This window comes from Simochromis diagramma, unplaced genomic scaffold, assembly GCF_900408965.1.
Source record: "Simochromis diagramma unplaced genomic scaffold, fSimDia1.1 OVJJ01000352.1, whole genome shotgun sequence".
Taxonomy (NCBI): domain Eukaryota; kingdom Metazoa; phylum Chordata; class Actinopteri; order Cichliformes; family Cichlidae; genus Simochromis; species Simochromis diagramma.
In genome coordinates, this window is record NW_024386759.1 from 59703 (window position 1) to 79254 (window position 19552).

A 19552-nucleotide genomic window follows, 5' to 3' on the forward strand; every position below is an offset into this window, starting at 1 on the left:
TCTCTGCCCCTTAATGCTCTCTGGTCGCTATGGTAACGGGTACATATTTCTTTCAAGATAAGACGCACCTACAAAACAAATATAAAGTACATGAAAATATATACTTCACCATAATGCTAAATCGATGAGAGCCCTGTGCTTGTTTCTCTGCACCGAGGCGCTCACACCTGGGTATAGTCGGGGACGATGACTTGATTTAGTTTTTCTTTGCCACCAAAGAAAAAAAAACAGAACGTTATTCATAACGCAGGGGGAAAGACCCAGGGAAACAGAGTTAACGATAAACCCCCTGAAAACCATACATTTCACACCCGAGCCTCAACTCTCGCGGCCCGGTGCCAAACGACTCACGGACCGGTACCGGCCCGGGGGTGGGGACGGCTGCTTTAGACTGTAATGTGGTCGATGCTCTCATCAGCAGTAAGTGTGTGAAGTTGCTTTATGAACATCTGCTTTGTTTTGCTTGAAATGACAAAATACCTGATTGTAATAAGACAAACACAGCAGACGATGTCTCACACTCATGGCCCTAGCCTTACCCTGTATCTTTAATGCTGTTGCTGTTTAGTTCATTAAGAACTGTGATTTTCAGACACAGTTGGTTAGCCGACTCTTACCTGATGGTTTGAAGACCATTCCTGACGTGATCATTATATGACACATTTTTGTAGTGCCACAGTAGTATTATGTTAGCATCCCACATCATATAAATGTTCTCATGTGATTTATTTACACAAAATGTCTTGATGAGTTGTTCCTGCTGACATTAGTGGAAGATGATCGAGTAGAGACCATGTGGAAATAACTGCTGACTGCAGCAGTGTGGAGTTGACTGTGCAACTTCACTTTTTAAAGCATCATTTCTACTTGGTATCAATGTTTGGCTGCAATTACATGCGACTGTTTACCATAGTAAACTGCAAGAACATTAATATTCAATCTTCAGTTCAACTGAATTCCCTTTTATTTATGCAATACCAAATCACTACAAGTGTTCCCTCAAAGTGCTTTGTATTGTAAGGTCAAGACTCAACCATAATACAAAGAAGAAAAGAAAACCCCAACAATCACAGCAAGCGCCAGTGGGAACGAAAAACTCCCTTTTAACAGGAAGAAACCTCCAGCACAACCAGGATAAGGGAGGGGCGGGGCCATCTGCTGCGACTGGTCAGGGTGAAGGGAGAGAGCCAGAGATTAATAATTACTATTAACTGAATGCAGAAATGTGTATTAACACCTAAGGAGTGAAAAAAAGGTGAGTGAAGAAGAAAAACTCAATGCATCATGGGAATCCCCGGCAGCCTACGTCTATTGCAGCATAACTAAGGGAGGATTCAGGGTCACCTGGTCCAGCCCTAACTATATGCTTTAGCAAAAAGGAAAGTTTGAAGCCTAATCTCAAAAGTAGAGATAGTGTCTGTCTCCTGAATCCAAACTGGAAGCTGGTTCCACAGAAGAGGGGCCTGAAAACTGAAGGCTCTGCCTCCCATTCTACTTTTAAATACTCTAGGAACAACAAGTAGGCCTGCAGAGCGAGAGCGAAATGCTCTAATAGGGTGATATGGTACTACAAGGTCATTAAGATAAGATGGGGCCTGATTATTTAAGACCTTGTATGTGAGGAGCAGGATTTTGAATTCTGGATTTAACAGGAAGCCAATGAAGGGAAGCCAAAACAGGAGAAATATGCTCTCTCTTTCTAGTCCCTGTCAGGACTCTTGCTGCAGCATTTTGGATTAGCTGAAGGCTTTTCAGTGAGTTTTTAGGACATCCTGATAATAATGAATTACAGTCGTCCAGCCTGGAAGTAATAAATGCATGAACTAGTTTTTCAGCATCAGAGGGATTTCTCTGATTTCTCTGTATTATTGTAGAGTCCTAACCTTAACATATAAAGCACCACGCAGCACCTGTTGTTGTGATTTGGTCATTTATACATAAAACTGAATTGAACTGAGTGAACCACGGTCAGAACAATGGTTTACTTTACTGTTGGTCAACGATGCTTTACTGAGCACACAAAGCACTCTAGAACACACACCACAATCACAAACATTCAGTGCTTTACTCTGTTTAGACTGCAATCACTGACACTCACTCTGATGGATGGACTGGGGCCAATCTGTGGTTCAGTATCTTGCTCAAAGACACTTCAGTAGTGGGTGCCAGGGATGATCCACAAGTCCCCCAGTTGGTAGACAATATGCCATCTCCTGTTTCCTGTATGTTAGTAATACACAGCACAGAATATAGCTGTGTGTGTGTGTGTGTGTGTGTGTGTGTGTGTGTGCGCGCGTGTGTGTGTGTGCGCGTGTCTGTGTGTGCGTGTGTGTGTGTGTGTGTGTGTGCGTGTCTGTGTGTGTGTGACGACCAAAAATTGGCATGCTACTATACTTGTAGGGACCAACAGTCACTTTTGCAGATAAAAATGTGGTTTTAGGCGTGGTGTGACAGTTCGGTGATGTTAGGTTCAGGGTAAGGGTCTAGGGACGGTATCATGTCAATTCAATGTCCTAACTAATTAGTAAAAACAAAGGTGTGTGTGTGTAACTGTCTCCTCGTTTCACCGTCAGCAGTCTGAATCATCATTGAAACAACAAATATAAAGGCTTTTAAAAACAAAAGCAAAAGGCAGATAACACTTTTGTGGACAAAAAAATATCAGACATAACTGTATGAAATGATCACGTCTACAGCTCAGCAGCGTTCACACTGATATTGAGCACCAGGCTTACCCGAGCCTCTTCCCATGGAACAAGAAAGAATTCCTACAACAGGCTGCACGACAACATTCATTCACACAGGGTGCAAGCTTCCTATCGCACACAGGTTTCTGTTTTAAGGCTGATACTAGGCTGATTAATGTGAGGTGAGACTCCAAAATATGGAGTTATTGACAAAGATTGTAACCTTTGAAGCATTAGAATAACAGTTCAGCCACTAGTGTCTTACACACAGTTTCTTTTGAAATAGTAGTATTGCAGTACAGACTTGTCTTTGTGGAAAGTTGGTGATTAAATATCTGCCATTTATCCACATGATGTGACAGATTCTGAGTCACGCTGCTGTGGTTATTATCACTGTGATATTCTGACCTTTGAGTGAAAAGATCAAGCTGTCTCACTTGGTTTATCTCGCCTGCACAAACACACAGAAACAGTACAACATGAGTACCTCTGTCAGTGCAGCTCTTTTGTCCAGGTGTACAGCAGTGCTGGGTGACTACGCTGTCTCTCCATCTCCATCAATCCTTTAGCATCCAAAGGGAAAAAAGAGAGAAAACAAAGACTAAGCAACTGTCAGGCAAATGCAGAGTAAGGCCACAAAGATAAAAGATGGCAGTATAAAAAATGGGGGCGATGCTGTACTCTACCCATGAATGTATTTGCTCCTTTCTGTCCCGTTCTCTCATTCTGTGTGAGGCTCACTGTTCCTCAGGCTTTCTCTCTGTGTTACACACTGATGCCCCATCTGTCGCCGCCCCCTCTCATTCCCATCCCACCTCATACATTATTAATGAGTTTCACACACACACACACACACACACACACACACACACACACACACACTTGTCTGTGCATGTAGTACAGCCGAGGAAGCCCCCTCAGTTAGTTCAGGCTTATCTGAATTTTCCTATAGAGATTGAAAATGTGACGTCATTCAGGGGTAAAACCGCAAAGGATTCTGGGAACTCGTGGCAAGAGGTACTTTCAACCGAAATCAGTCACACAGCGATAAAAAGAAACACAAAAAATGTCAAGAAGCTGTTGTATTATTAACTGCAATAGCCGGTCGCATGACAGCCACGGGAAGCCGACGGGTAAAGAGATCGGTTGTTATTGGATTACGTCGTTGAAGAGAAATTGTTCGAGCCATGTTTCCGAAGTAACAAAGACTCGACGGATGGCCTGGATTGCAGCCATTCAAAGACCAAATATAACGTCCCAGAACACTCCAGCTCACAGGTTAGTCTGCTCCAAGCATTCCCACAAAGGCAAGTCTTCTGTTGTAGTTAATACGTCATTTTCATAACATAATTGGTGATATAGGTTACAAGCAAGTCTGGCGCTGAACAGAAATTGTCGCGCTATGCTCCTTTGTTTATTGTGCATAAATAGTGAATTGTCCTGACACAATATTGCGTTTCGCTTCTGTTATTATGGTACATTGACAAAAACATTTTATTCACAGGATAAAACAGGTTTTTTGTATCACTAATTGCCCAGTACGATTACAGCATACAATATTATTGTCACTGCTACATTTCTGTAACGCGTACCAGAAATTATTTCCACTACTAATTAATTACCGTTGAGCTCAAAGGTCCTATTAATAAACGGTTAAGGAATGTGTATTTATGACGACGATTTGTGAGACTGACAAACTTATGATATGTACGATGGTCTTTCGTTCTACACGGTGCATTTCAAGGTCCTGCACCCATCCGTCGGTAAACTGTACCTGGGCTTGTTGCAGTGACCTGAAGTTACTAAACTTCACGAGTGTATGCACTCACTCCAAGAAGCATATAATTATAAATATGAGCGTGGTGAAAGTTGGGCAGCACGCTAACGTATTTTGTCCCTCTGTGTGCTCGTGAGGGTCTAACCCTTTCACTCCTTTGATTTTTTCCTCGTATCTTTGACTTTTCATCAAGTCTGTCTTTGTACGGACCTGTATTGTTCTCCTTCGTTTTGTACATACCTTTTTGTGGGGGCAAAGAAAAAGCAAGAAGGTATTGGAACCGGAGAATGAACGTTTTGTGGTGCTGCAAGTGCTTGCATTTGATGCGGTACTTGGATTGTTTTGCCACGAGTTCCCGGCATGCAATGCGCAAAAGTCACGCGGTCTGTCAATCTCTATTGATGAAGCACAGCTGGAAGCGGGGCTGCTCTACACTGGGGGCAGGGGCCCCCGTAAATCAAACTTTTAGAAGTTAAGAAATAAATAACCATTACCCACAAACTGAATATGGACAGGATTTACTACAGTGGCTGAAAAATCCACTGGAAAAGGCACAAATGAGATGGTTTCACCTCTCGCTCACTCTGTTTGTGCGCAGGCTCACACAGCACTCGACAGAGATCCCGCCCCCCAGCTCAACATCCAATCACTGTTGGTATGCAAATGAGCCGGTGTCAGGTTTCAACTCTCTGTGGTCCAAATCACAGTGACTCGTGAGATGATTAACAAGTGAAAATCCATCTGCAGGCAGTGGGAGAGCAGTCCACTGTTGTGTTTCTCTCTGTGAGCCTGTAGGCTGCAGAGACACAAAGCCCCGCCCAGCTTTCAACAGTTTCCTCGTTTCATATTCTGATGTAATCACAGCGATTTCACTACAGCTAGTTCACCCCAGCTTCCAGCAGCTCACAAAGGTCCAGCCCCTGTCGTCGCACCGTGTTACATCATTTGGTGATCGCAGCCCATGAATCAGATCTTTATTGTCACTGTTAGCAGTTTGGCATCTCTCCATCGGCAGGATGTAAGTTTTTACATTCAGATTCTTTTAAGACGAGAGAAGAAGATAAACTAGACTTAAGAGGTACCTACACAGGGAATGTAAGTAACACACCATAACATAATTATCTGCACAGATAAGATACGTACAAGTTATATCCATTGTAAACAGACGAGCTTAAAATAAGACAACTTACGGGAAAGTAACAGTAATCTAATTACTTTTTTGCAATTGTAATCCCTTGCTTGTTATATCAAAAAAGTAATCAGGTTACGTAATGCGTTCCTGCCCCTCTCTGTTGTTTTATTTTTCAGTTGCACCCCTGAGGGAATCGATTCTAGCTTGGATAACGTGATATCGATTTATATTCAATTAATATCAATTAATTTTGCCCGAAACGCCAGAATCTCAGGATAAACCTCACAAGCTTTCAACAACCACCAAACAGCTAAAACAGTAAATGAGAGCAGGAACACGGATTCTGCACAGAGACTCAGTGACATGTGGTTTCCTCACCGACGGCACGGACACGGTCGGGGCTGAAAGCGACAGCTCGCTGATGCTGATGCGTCGGCGGCTCCACGCTTTGTGTTTACGCCCTTTTGGCGCTGATTCTGAAGCTGCAGGTTTGATCTCTCTCCAAACAATATTGACTGAACCAGCAGCAAAAGAAGATCCAAACTACGCTTCACGTAAACATCGTCATGAATTCCCTCTTAGTTTTCCTCTTTTGCTTCCACCAAGATAAAAAATCAGACTTCATGCACAGCTCTCTCTCTCTCTCTGTACTTCAAGAACAGTTTCCCAAATCAAATTTAAACACTTTAAAATTATGCAAAATTGCAAAACTCTCAGCTGTGTCTGTAATCAAACCTCTGCAACTTCATGTCAGCAGCATCAGGTAACGTTCAAGTGTTGATTAATGGTTTTCTTTAGTTTTTGATGTACTGCAGAATATTTTTATAAAATCCAGACCAGGAAAATCACCTTCATGTTTTTCTGTTTTATCCTCAGTTACTTTGACACAAAGGCCTCTGCTGTGATGCTCACGCCTTTGATAAAGTCTCACAAGTGTCAGCTTTCTTTTTATAGGTACAAAAATATGGAAATGTGCTGATACGTGATCAAAATTATAATATTTCTGACTCAGGCAAAATTTCCCCGATTCAAATCGAATCAAATCGAACGATACCCAGCCCTAGTCACGAGCCTTGTGTGCCTCGGGGTGGGACACCCAATATGGCCAGGTCTTAAGGTGTAATCCAATTACATGACAAAAACAGTTCTCCAGAGCAGCAGCATTTAGAAGGTCGGCAAGTGTTTGTGAGTATTTATTCACTTTAAATATAGTTAACATTATAGTTAGCAAATATCCACAACTCCAGCTAATGTTGAAGCAAAACAAGAAAACCACTGAATCTAATATGTAAGCTTGGAACATGAGAAGAAGAACGCTGTGAAGTGGTGCTGTAGCTAATGATGAGAGACCACAGAGGAGGAGGGATGGGGCTGGACAAAAGAGAAGAAGACCCCAAACTCCCCACCCTCCAACAGAGTTTAAACTGACCTGAGGGCTGTGTGTGTGTGTGTGTGTGTGTGTGTGTGTGTGTGTGTGTGTGTGTGTGTGTGTGTGTGTGTGTGTGTGTGTGTGTGTTTGGCCTCCTGACCTCAGCCACTATTTTCAGCCCTCGCCTGTCTGCTGCTACACCCCCAGAAAAATCAATGAGCTCCCATCCAAACGGCTGCTGGCTGTGACATGACCCTCGCATATCATTAAACAGATGCCCTGAGAACAGCAGAGCATCATTTCCCCCATCGCTGCTTCTTAAGCAGCCAACCAGCCTCGAGCTGTTTCTGATGCTTTTAGCAAAAACATCCAATCACAGATTCTTAGCTCCTGTGCTGAGAAAACCAGACCTGATGGTGCCTGAGGAGCTGAACACAACCAGACTCCTGTCACTCTGTGCCACGGTGAGGGGAGTGCACACACACACACACCTAACTGTGTCCTGTCAGGACAGATCTCACCCTGGGCAGAGAGAGTACACACACATACACTCTGACTCATTACAAACTGCTGGTTGGAGGGTTGCAAATTAAAAAAAACACTTGTTAAATGAATCTTATGTTTGTGCATCTATGCTTGTCCTCTCTCTGTATACACCAGGGAAGCTGAAACTGGAAGCTCCCATCAACACACACTCTCTCAGCATGTCAGCAGATCCAGTATGTGAGCCTGTATCAATAAAATGGGCTGTGACTCCCCTGTAACAGAAAGTGTACCTCAGAGAGAGTCAGCAGCAAGCAGAAGCATGTTTGATAACCAACACTCCCCGTCAAGGACTGGGACAGACACTGAAGGACTCCTGGTAATGTGGCCAAGGCTAAATCCAGAATACACAGCAGCGTATTAGAGCAGTCATCACCTCCAGGACCCAGCTGGGCCCAGCAAAGTCAAACATATGAATAAAAGTCCAGCACGTTTCTGCTTGTGCGTGTTTGTGGTTCAGAATCATAAAAAGCTTCAAGCACACTCAGGCCTGTGAGGCTCATTCAGACCCTGAGCTGTGGCTCTGTGCTACTATATTAACTGCCATGATGCATTGAGTTTTTCCTTTCCAGTCACCTTTCTCACTCACTATGTATTAATAGACCTCTCTGCACTGAATCATATCTGTTATTAACCTCTGTCTCTCTTCCACAGCATGTCTTTATCCTGTCTTCCTTCTCTCTCCCCAACCAATCACAGCAGATGGCCCCGCCCCTCCCTGAGCCTGGTTCTGCCGGAGGTTTCTTCCTGTTAAAAGGGAGTTTTTCCTTCCCACTGTCGCCAAAGTGCTGCTCATAGGGGGTCACATGATTGTTGGGTTTTTCTCTGTATCTATGAAGCGCCTCGAGGCGACTTTTGTTGTGATTTGGCGCTATATAAATAAAATTGAATTGAACTGAACATGCACACGCCCTCGGGGCACACTCTGTTGTATTGTTTTTTCCTGATTGTGATTGGCCTGTTGAACCTGCAGCCCGACCATGGTAGTAGACTGGCTCACCCACCTTTTGCTCTTTCTCAGAAATCCTGTGTCCACATCTACTCCCCAGTTACTTGGCTGAAGTTTGCTCGTTGTTCCTCGGGGAACTCTCCTGTTCTACACTATGGTCGAGTTAGAACTCACCCAGGATTTTTGTTTTGCAGTCACAGTGAGTCTTTGTGGAAACCTGTTACTCAGCTGCCTGCCCACTCTCCATCCTGCCTCTTTTGTCTTCACTGGATCCCCCTCATCCTCAGCCTTCTCAGTTGTCTGCTGGCCCTCACTAATAACCTGTCTCTGTCTGAATGTTCATCATGGAAATGTTTCCTGCACAGATACTCACTGGTGTGCAGAGATATGTTTGTAGTTAGTTCCAACACTCAGCACATGGAACCAGGTTATTAGCTGTATGTGAGTCAGGGAGAGCACACGTCCACTTCACACTGTGAGCTTTGAGGTCTCTCTGACAGTATCGGTTAATGTGTACCTGCCAAGGCAATTATCTGCTGGTTATAGAATATATAGAATATCTCTACCTGTCTCTGTTATCAATGAAATGTACCAGGGTTATTTTTTTTATTAAAGAACATCTCTCTCCTTCATGATGCATACAAAAGCTACTCTTCATCAGTTTTCATGTCTGTTACTGATATTTGGAAAAAAAAAAGGTCCTGGTTAAACAAAGCGCTGTATAAATGTTGTAGGTTTTATTTTTTTATCATAAAAAGGTGAAAAGAGCCTGACAGTATAGTTTACAACTCCAGTTCAACAATGCTGGCATGATGTAACAGCAGAATATGATCAGACTCATCTCTGGACTCTTGAGGACAGTAACAGACTGAACTACAGTAAATTAATACAATACATTAATAATGGATTGGATTTATATAGCGCTTTTCAAGGCACCCAAAGCGCTTTACAATACCACTATTCATTCACTCTCACATTCACACACTGGTGGAGGCAAGCTACGGTTGTAGCCACAGCTGCCCTGGGGCAGACTGACAGAAGCGAGGCTGCCATATCACGCCATCGGCCCCTCTGGCCAACACCAGTAGGCGGTAGGTGAAGTGTCTTGCCCAAGGACACAACGACCAGGACAGAGAGCCCGGGGATCAAACCGGTGACCTTCCGGTTACAGATGTGCTTCCCAACAACATTACTGTACAACAGACTCGTAGAAAGCCCTGAGCACCGTGCGACAGGTGTTTAAAGACTCCGCTGCCTCAGTACCCAGTCCAGTTTATCATCTGAGCGTGCTCTGAGGTGTCCTCCACAGCCCCTGGATTCAAACAGGAGTCGGAGGTTTCCTGGTCCTCCTAAAGTCCACAATCACTTCTTTGGTCTTTGCCACGCTGACCTGCGGGTGGTTCTGCTCGCACCACGTCACAAAGGAGTCCACCCCAGCCCCGATGATTTGAAAATCCCACAAACATATATTTCATTAGAACAAAGTGTTACAGCAGGTCACCCTGTATGGGTGAGGAGAATGTGGAGCTCTGGAGCCAGAGAGCCTGAGCTCTGTGTGGTGGCTGCTCTGTGGTGGGTAACTCAGGAGGCAGAGCAGGTCATCGACCAATGGGAAGCTGGGTGGTGCTTGCTCATAGGGGTCATGTGATTGTTGGGTTTTCTCTGTATGTATTATTGGAGTCGACCTTACAATATAAAGCACCTTGAGGCGACTGTTGTTGTGACTTGGCGCCGTATGAATAAAACTGAACAGTCTTATATTAACTCATACATTTTGCAAGTCAGACATTCTCTGAGATTTTGATGCATCTCAATCATCCAGGTAAGTAAATCTCCAAAAGTTGATTCTGGTCATCTGGACGTAGCGTTTTGTGGGAGAAACGTTTCGTCATCATCAGGTGACGTCTTCAGTCTCAGCTGACTGCAGGTTTCAATCTTATAAACAGCACATTTGCACAATGACTGAAACCAGCCCACTGAAGGAACAATGGGCTGGGAGTCTCAATCAGCTGAGACTGAGGAAGTCACCTGATGATGACGAAACGTTTCTCCCACAAAACGCTACGTCCAGATGAACAGGATCAACTTTTGGAGGTTCTCTGAGATTAGTGGCTCCAGTGTGCCGCTTTGCTTTGATCTCTTCCACAGCACGTCTTTCAATGAAGACCCAGCCCTGCTGAGAGGGATCTATATGAAGATAGCATTCCTCCACCTTCTGTCATCAGTTCCCAGACATTTCTTTGTTAAAAGGAGTCTACACAGTGGTAAACATGGCTGTGTCCCAACTTCCCAATATTTGTCTCAGTTTAAACATTACTATTTTTCTGTGTTCTGTGAATAACAGATAAGAGTCATTGCATTCTGTTTTAGTAACATCAGGCCTCTTCAATGAGCTCTGTCTTTTCTTCATATAATAACCAGATACAAGTGTGTCCTGCTGAAATGAATTACACTGAAATGGTTAATGTGTCTCTTCTAGCATTGCAGCACAGGAATTATCAATACAATCCAATTTTATTTTGATCACAGCAGTAGTCACCTCGAGGTGTTTTATATTAAAAGTCAAAGACAAACCCCAACAATCAAACGAGCCTCATGAGCAACAGAGGTCAGGAAACAACATAACAAACAACAATGGTAAACAAAGTAATGTTTTCAATGTTTAAACAACGCAGAGACATTTTCATCTGAAAGAAAACAGCAGACAGCTCACCTACACATACAGTAAGGGTGTGCTGGGAACGCGGCCCAGGTCCGTGAGATCTTCAGCTCTCACCTCCGGCAGCGCTTCGACTGCATTCCAAGGGAGACTGGGGTCATTGAGTCCAAATGGACCAGCGCCTCCATTGCTGAGGCTGCTGCACTGAGCTATGGCCGCAAGGTGGTTGGTTCCTGTTGTGGTGGTAATGCTTGAACCAGCTGGTGGGCACCACCCATATGGAAAAGATATATATAAATCTTATAAAGTTTGTACCTGTCTTGTGTGAAACATGTATGAAAAGCATATAAGTGTGAAAACAGATATAAGATCCCTTGAAAAATTATATAATGAAACTTGTATGTTTTGGATATTTACTAAAACAATGTATGAAAGTAATGAGAAAGTGGCCACTTTCATGAGTAAATCATGTAAGCCTTATATGATTTACTCATGAAAGTGGCCACTTTCATGAGTAATCACATATAAGTTTTTACTATTTCTTTTCCGTATGGGCAGAGTTGAAGGGAGCCATCAGACGGATGAGTGAGTCCTATCAGACTTGGTTAGCCTGTGGGACTTCTGAGATGTGGGAGAAGTTGATTTAGGCCGTGGAAAAAGACTTTCAGACTGCCTCAAAGTGAGTCTGGCAACCCATCAGGTGACTCAGGAGAGGAAAGGAGTGCTCTGTCATTGTCCACTGCAGGTGTAGTGTTGCTGACTTCAACTGAGGATACTGTCGGGTGGTGGAAGTACATGATGACCGCCTTATTGTCACTGACACTCCTTCCATAGAGGAAGCAGAGTCTAGGGAGAACTAGGGACAAGGGGGGTGACTCATGCATTACCGGGGGGGGGGTCACCAAGTAGCTAACCAAGTCCTTGGTGGCAGGGCCCCTGGGGTGGATGGGGTTTGAGTTCCTGAAGGCTCTGGGCTGTCTGGGGCAGTACCTCTGGCAGGCCTGCTGTTTGGCTGGTATGGGAGGATCGGCAGCTGATGCAGGTCAGCTGTGTCCTCCAGGCTATAAAAGCTGGCACAGGTGAACTGCTCTGTCTCTTCCACTCTACCTGATATCAGCCTACTGGTGATCTTTACATATGTTATATACAAGAAAATTAATTTATATATTAAAACAAACTTAAATATAAAATATTTAATGTTTGTACATTATTTTAAATTAAATATACAAATAATTTTATACTTAAGTAAACTTCTTGTGTGAACTCCCTTCTGGTCACCTACTTTGAGGCAGTTTGTGACAGTGCGCTCCAACTACAGAGGCGCCACCCTTCTCCATCTATGCCAGGATGCTGGAAAGCAGCGTCTGTGTGCAAGGCTACATAGAGCCTGGCCTTTCTTATCAGTCGAGACAGGACACCAAGAAAGAATTTAACATTTTGAGTGGTCGGACATGAGGACAGCTTTCTGCATCCGTCTTACAGCAGCAGCATTTCTACATGTTGTTCATGTTTTCTTTCTTTACCTGTGATTCAGTAAAAGGACCAGATGTTACAGTCCCTGATAATGCATTGCTTTAAATGGAGAGACTCTTTAGGGACGGCTGTTATGAGGAAAGCCCAGAAACGTTACCAGCAGCACACATCGTTGTGTGCCTCAACTTTCGTTCTTTTACCCAGGCTAATCTGCCATTTTTCTTGGTTAGGTTTGGGGATTAGAGATCTGATCTAAATGATTAAAATTTGGGCCACATCGTCAGTAGTGGACCTTGGATTCATCGGGTGTTTCGGCCATTATTACTAGACACCCTGATCCAAGGAGGCCCTGGCAGGGTTGATCAGGCCCCGGAGTCACTGGTTTATGTTAAAATTGTTCTTTCTCTTCTTTCTCCTGTTTAGTTTTCTACAGTTTATTCTATCTGTTCACTGTAACTGAGAAATGCTTCCCTCTTTGTTCCCCTAATTTCCTTCGGCATTAATAAAGTATTCTGATTTCTGATCAACATTTGTGGAGCCTCAGACTTAAAAGTAAACTAATTCTAAGCTCTGAGTGATTTATGACACACAACCCATCTAGCACACAATATTAACAACAAAATTGCTTTATTATATTTGTCTGTAGCCAAGTAATAATATTTGGTTTGGAATTTCATCCTGTGTACCAAGTCCTGCATCTGGGTCCGTTCTCTGCTTGCCACACGACTCTTTCATTGCTTTAACATGTTTAGTTTTTTTGTATTCTTGTGCGTTTTCAGTAGATCCCAGCAGCAGCAAACAGAAAAGGTGACAAATATGAGTGTTGGCAGTTAACAGAAAGTCATGATAGTCCAGAGAAAGGAAAGGTGAGGGGGCAGGGGGCGCACACAGCAGCCCAGACAAAGTGACAGCAGGCCATGGCATCAGTGCTGTTTGTCTTATACACGTCTTCACTGATTGTCAAGTCAAATAAAGGCTGCCACACAGCAACCCCATTGTTAACACTCCAATGCTCCTCACCACCTCCTTAAGAAAAGCAGAGGCTGCCCCCCTCCCTCTTAAACACACACACTTCAGTGCCAAACGTCTTTGTCTCCAGCAACAGGAGGTGCAGTCGTTTTGTTTTTTTCAGTTAATGAGTTGGTGGGGCCAGGAGGGCCAAGCAGAGGCATGGATTACTCATTCAGCCTTTAAGCCTTCGCCCCACTTGCCTCTTTATACACACAGACGTGCACAGAGGTGCACTGATTCTGGTGCTGGTTAGCTTCCACTCGCGCATGTGAAGAAGCCACGTTTGTGTACAGTATGAGTACAATAACGTTTAAAATGTCTTCATCATGTTCAAACACACACAGCCATATGAGGTCCGGTCCTTTGAGACAATAGTTTCTGGTAGCAGCTGGTCAGCAGTACCCTTAGGAGTCTCACACACACACACACACATATGTACGACGTTCCTGCATGTCTAATGACATGCTGAGACAACGCAAACACAGGGAAAACGACCTGACTGACCATCTGCAGCTCAGAGGCCATGTTAAGCATCTGTGTCTTACACAGGTTTACACATGAATGTGCAAAGGTACATATGGATTTGTCTCGGCTTGAGTTGTATTTCTGCAAACTTGTCTGTCCTTTAGTACCACTTTAATTTCTTCAAACGACCAAAACGTTAGCCACAATTTAAACACAAAGTGCTTAATAACATGTGCCTACTGCATGGGTACACAGCAAAATCTCCAGTGTTAAATTAACACTTTTGACAGTGTTATATGTTTACAAGTAACCTAGTCAGTTTTGAAGATTAACAATGGCTAACACTGAGCAGTGCTGATTTTCTAACACTGGAAAATAACTCAAAATGTTAGAAATATTCCAGTGTTAGAAAACCAGCACTGCTCAGTGTTAGCCATTGTTAATCTTCAAAACTGACTAGGTTACTTGTAAACATATAACACTGTCAAAAGTGTTAATTTAACACTCAACAGTGTTGTATTTAACACTCAGAGGTGTGGACCCATATAGACACTCTCCAGTGTTAATTTAACACTGGAGATTTTGCTGTGTACGCTCAGATTCCACACATGCAGCTGCATTATTGTAAAAAACAAAATCAAGCATATCACAAGTTCATTCTTTGTTTGTGCTGTTCTTGAACACATAGTAATTCTCCTTGTATTTGTGTTGTACAACTCTGAAAAAGTATCTGCGTTTTTATGTTATTTGCATATTTATCACACGCACATGTTTGTTGTTCCTTACAGCCCTCTGACAGTGGACTCATCTCTGTGCTCGTCAGTGCAGCGTTCCATACTGTCGACCATAATATCCTATTACACATGTCATATAAATGGTATATGTAGTGTTTCCAAACTGTTAAAATGTGTATTGTTTGCTGATGATACCACTCTGTACTGCTCAGGTAAAAACCTAGAACAGCTTCTGACTGCAGCGGAAAAGGAGTTAAATATATTAAAAAACTGGTTTGATGTAAATAAGTTATCATTAAATATAAAGAAAACAAAACTGATTATTTTTGGCACTAGACAAATGAAAAATGTATCTAAAATCAGGGTCAATGAAATTGAAATTGAAAGAGTAAATGAAAATAAATTTCTTGGAGTGATGATTGATGATCAGCTGAGCTGGAAGTCTCATATAAACCATATGAAAACAAAAATGTCAAAAACCATTGCTATTCTCTATAAAACAAAGCATGGCCTGAACAAAAAATCATTATACACACTTTATTGTACTCTGTTGCTTCCATATATGACTTACTGTCTCGAGATACGAGCTAATGCATTTATATGCATTTGTTTTATAACAAATACTCTTCCTATTTTCAAGTTACAAAAAAGAGCTATAAGAATTATAAACCAATCAAACTATATAGAACCAACTAACATTTTGTTTATTAATCTGAATACCCTGAAATTTTATGATTTAGTTGAATATAAAATGGTACAGATAATTATAAAGCACAAAATAACTTGCTTTGCCCCAGTACTCAGAAGCTGTTCAAAGTCAGAGAGAGTCAATATGACTTAAGGGGAACAGATTTCTTTATAAAGAACAAGATGAGGACAAACATAAAGCAGAGATGTGTTTCTGTTAGAGGAGTTAACCTGTGGAATAGTTATGACAGTGATTTAAAAAGGTGTAGTTCATTTTCCTTGTTTAAAAACATGTTTAAAAATAGAGTAATAGAAAAATATATAAATCAAGAATGAAAAGAGCAAAAATAATAATACTGAAACTTTTGAGCTACAGATTAAAAATACCCAAGGCGAAGCAGTCAAAGTCTGGCTGTACTTCACAGCAAAAGATGCAAACTCAGCAGCCTGCAACAAGTGCTTTAAGCTGATACTGTGATACTGTCAAAGGAGGTAACACCTCGAATCTGATGAAACACCTGGTGACGCATAGCGTTTTTTTTAAAAGCCGAGAAATGCGCCGTATTTGATAGCTTGCTGCGAGACCTCACACCGAGCACATCTACTGCGGGTGTGGTGCCAGTTATCGGACCCGGAGCAACATCCCCCAAGAACCCGAAGAGGAGAGTCCTGGCCCCTAGCCCTGCCAGTGTAGCAGAAATGATGAGGATGATGATGCAGCAGCAGCCGTTCTTCTCTGCGTAAGTAGCTTAATGTTGTTCAGGTGTAATTTACGTTGAGTAGGCTAACCACGTTATTACATTAATGCACGTAAGGTGAACTAGCAAACATCATCATAGCTACATGCGGCTGTCTCCTTGTTTCATGGCAGATGCTCCCTTCACCCTGGCCAAAAAGGCTAAAATGACCAAAGAAAAAGTGGAAAACGGTTAAACATGAGAGGTTTTTGGACAAAGTTTGTGTTTTTTCCATTGTTTAAGCACTGCTTCCAGCCAAGAGTGATACCATATATGCCCCATAGCTGCAGAAAAGGCTAACATTGTTATCTTTTTACAAAAAAACAGCTGAACATGAGAGGTTTTTGGACCAATTTTGTGTTCTCCATTCTTTAAGCACCGGTTCGAGCACCGTTTAAGCACCGGCACCGTTTCAAAAGTACCGGTTTGGTACTGGTATCGGATAAAACCTAAACGATACCCATCCCTAGTCCTAACCTTAACATATAAAGCACCACGCAGCACCTGTTGTTGTGATTTGGTCATTTATACATAAAACTGAATTGAACTGAGTGAACCACGGTCAGAACAATGGTTTACTTTACTGTTGGTCAACGATGCTTTACTGAGCACACAAAGCACTCTAGAACACACACCACAATCACAAACATTCAGTGCTTTACTCTGTTTAGACTGCAATCACTGACACTCACTCTGATGGATGGACTGGGGCCAATCTGTGGTTCAGTATCTTGCTCAAAGACACTTCAGTAGTGGGTGCCAGGGATGATCCACAAGTCCCCCAGTTGGTAGACAATATGCCATCTCCTGTTTCCTGTATGTTAGTAATACACAGCACAGAATATAGCTCTGTGTGTGTGTGTGTGTGTGTGTGTGTGTGTGTGTGTGTGTGTGTGTGTGTGTGTGTGTGTGTGTGTGTGTGTGTGTGTGTTTGTTTGTGTGTGTGTGTGTTGAAGGTTACATCGTATGGTTTAATTTCCTCTCCCCTGTAATGCTGACCGTGGCATTCACTTTTTACACTCTGTTGACTTCAAATGCCACACAGACCCACAGGAGCATGAACACTGAAACTAATTAACTTGTCTACACATCTGAGAAGAATTCAGGCATGTACTGCATGGCTGTATCTCAGCCAAGGCTACATAGAGCCTGGCCTTTCTTATCAGTCGAGACAGGACAAGAAGAAAGAATTTAACATTTTGAGTGGTCGGACAAGAGGACAGCTTTCTGCATCCGTCTTAAAGCAGCAGCATTTCTACATGTTGTTCATGTTTTCTTTCTTTACCTGTGATTCAGTAAAAGGACCAGATGTTACAGTAGCCACTGTACTCAAAACTAGGCTCATAGCTGAGACAGTACGAAGCAGAACAGTGACTGAGACCTTTTCTCAACACCCAAGGAAGCACGTTCATAGTTGTTCACATGGGACTTCCTGAGTATGAGAGTGCGATCTGTCATCGCCCTGTGCCTTCCCGGCTAGCCCAGTCTGGCTAGAAGTGTTTTTGCCTTTATTGTCCCTCCTCTCTTCCCTCTCGCGCTCTGCGCACCACCGGGGCGGAGTTCACTGTGGACTCCCGCCCCTGGCTCCTGCACCTGCAAGCAATCTCCTGTGATCAGCGCTCACTCTAGCTCTGTACTTAAGGCGGTGGCTGGAGGTGCCTCATCGCTGGATTATTGTGTAACTTTTGTTAGTGTTCCGTCGATTCTCTAGCCTCTTCGAGTAAAAACCCGTGAGCTATTCTCATGTCAATTCTCCTGTCTCTGTGTTAGATTCTACCCGCCTGCCTGAGGACTTTCCACCCCTGCTTGGTTGAGAGTTGGGTGAGTCGGTGTGGTGCGAGCTGGGCAAAGAATCCCTGGGAGGAGTATCTGTGTTGGTGTTTTCCCTAAAACTGCCCTCGTGACCCTTGGAACCCCCTGGTCCCGTTTCCCTGCACTTATAGATATTGCACTTGGTGACTGTGGAAAATAAACTACCTACTCTTGTGATTTCAGTCTGCGCTAGTGCTTCCTGTGCCCGTGACAGAATAATCCAGCCACGAAATGGACTCCGCAGACTCAACACCGGCTGCAGCAACCGCCCTCTCTCTGGAGGAAATATTGCAACGTCACGAACAGATGTTAATTCGACTCGGCAGAGAAGTGGCAGTGCTAACCCAGGCTCTCGCCCAACATATTCCGCTGCCGGAAAGCCCGCCTCCCGCAGCATCTTTGCAGGTAACTCCCGCTGCTGTCGCTACGCCTGCTGCTGCAGCCGCTCAGACAGCTGGCGTCATAGCCCCGTTAGCATCCGCTTTCTCACTAGATTAAACCGTTACCCACACCTGAGACTTTTTCTGGGGAACTGGGGAAATGCGCGGGATTTTTAACACAGTGTACTATGCAGTTCCAACAGTTGCCAAATATGTTCGCTAGCAACGGAGTCAAAATTGCCTTCCTGACCCAGTTGCTTCGTGATCGAGCTTTGACCTGGGCTCAGGCTCTGCTGCAGACTAGCCCTGGAATTTCTTATGATAACTTTCTGGCCCGTTTCAAGGCAGTATTTGATAAGGGCTCCAGTGCGGAGGCCGCCGGCCACCGTTTGATCAACCTAAAACAAGGTAGGCGCAGTATAGCTGACTATTCGATTGATTTTTGGACCCTGGCTGTGCAAGCTAAGTGGGGCTCTGAGGCTCTAAGAACCACTCTGTTAAATAATGTCAATGAGGAGCTTAAAGATGAAATAATGATGCGTGAAATCCCTTCCTCTCTGCAGGCGCTTATGTCACTATGCATCCAGGTGGACGACCACCTACGGGCGCACCGGGCCTCACGGAAACAGTCGTTTCGGGAACTTCCAGCATCGAGGGAGGACCAGCCTGAGTCACGGGAAGCCCGGAGTGTCAGAGAGGAGGAGGGGGAGCAGCCAATGCAGCTAGGTCACTCGCGGCTGTCGCCTGCGGAGCAACAGCGCCGCCTTGCGGCGGGTGAGTGTTTATGTTGTGGCCGTAAAGGTAATTTTATCTCTGCCTGTCCCGCGCTGGCAAAAGGGCGCGCCCACCAGTTATTGAGAGGGTACTGCTGGGCGACCTGTCTGGCAAACACCCTCTTCCACGTTTGTTGCTGGCCGCGAGACTCACTTTTCGGACTGAGTCATATTCTCACTCCGCTCTGGTAGATTCAACAAAACTTTATTGATCCCTCACTAGTTGCTAAGCTCCACATTCACACCAAGCCTCTGCCACATCCTCTCCGGGTGTCAGCCTTATCCGGTCAACGTTTGCCAGACATAACTCTTGTCACCTTACCTATCACCCTCACCCTCTCCGGCAATCACACAGAGAACATTA

General features: G+C 43.9%; 1 pseudogene; it reads right to left on the reverse strand.

Moving 5' to 3' along the window:
• Positions 1–19552, reverse strand: part of LOC120731687 — a 112111-nt pseudogene that overhangs the window by 51102 nt on the left and 41457 nt on the right.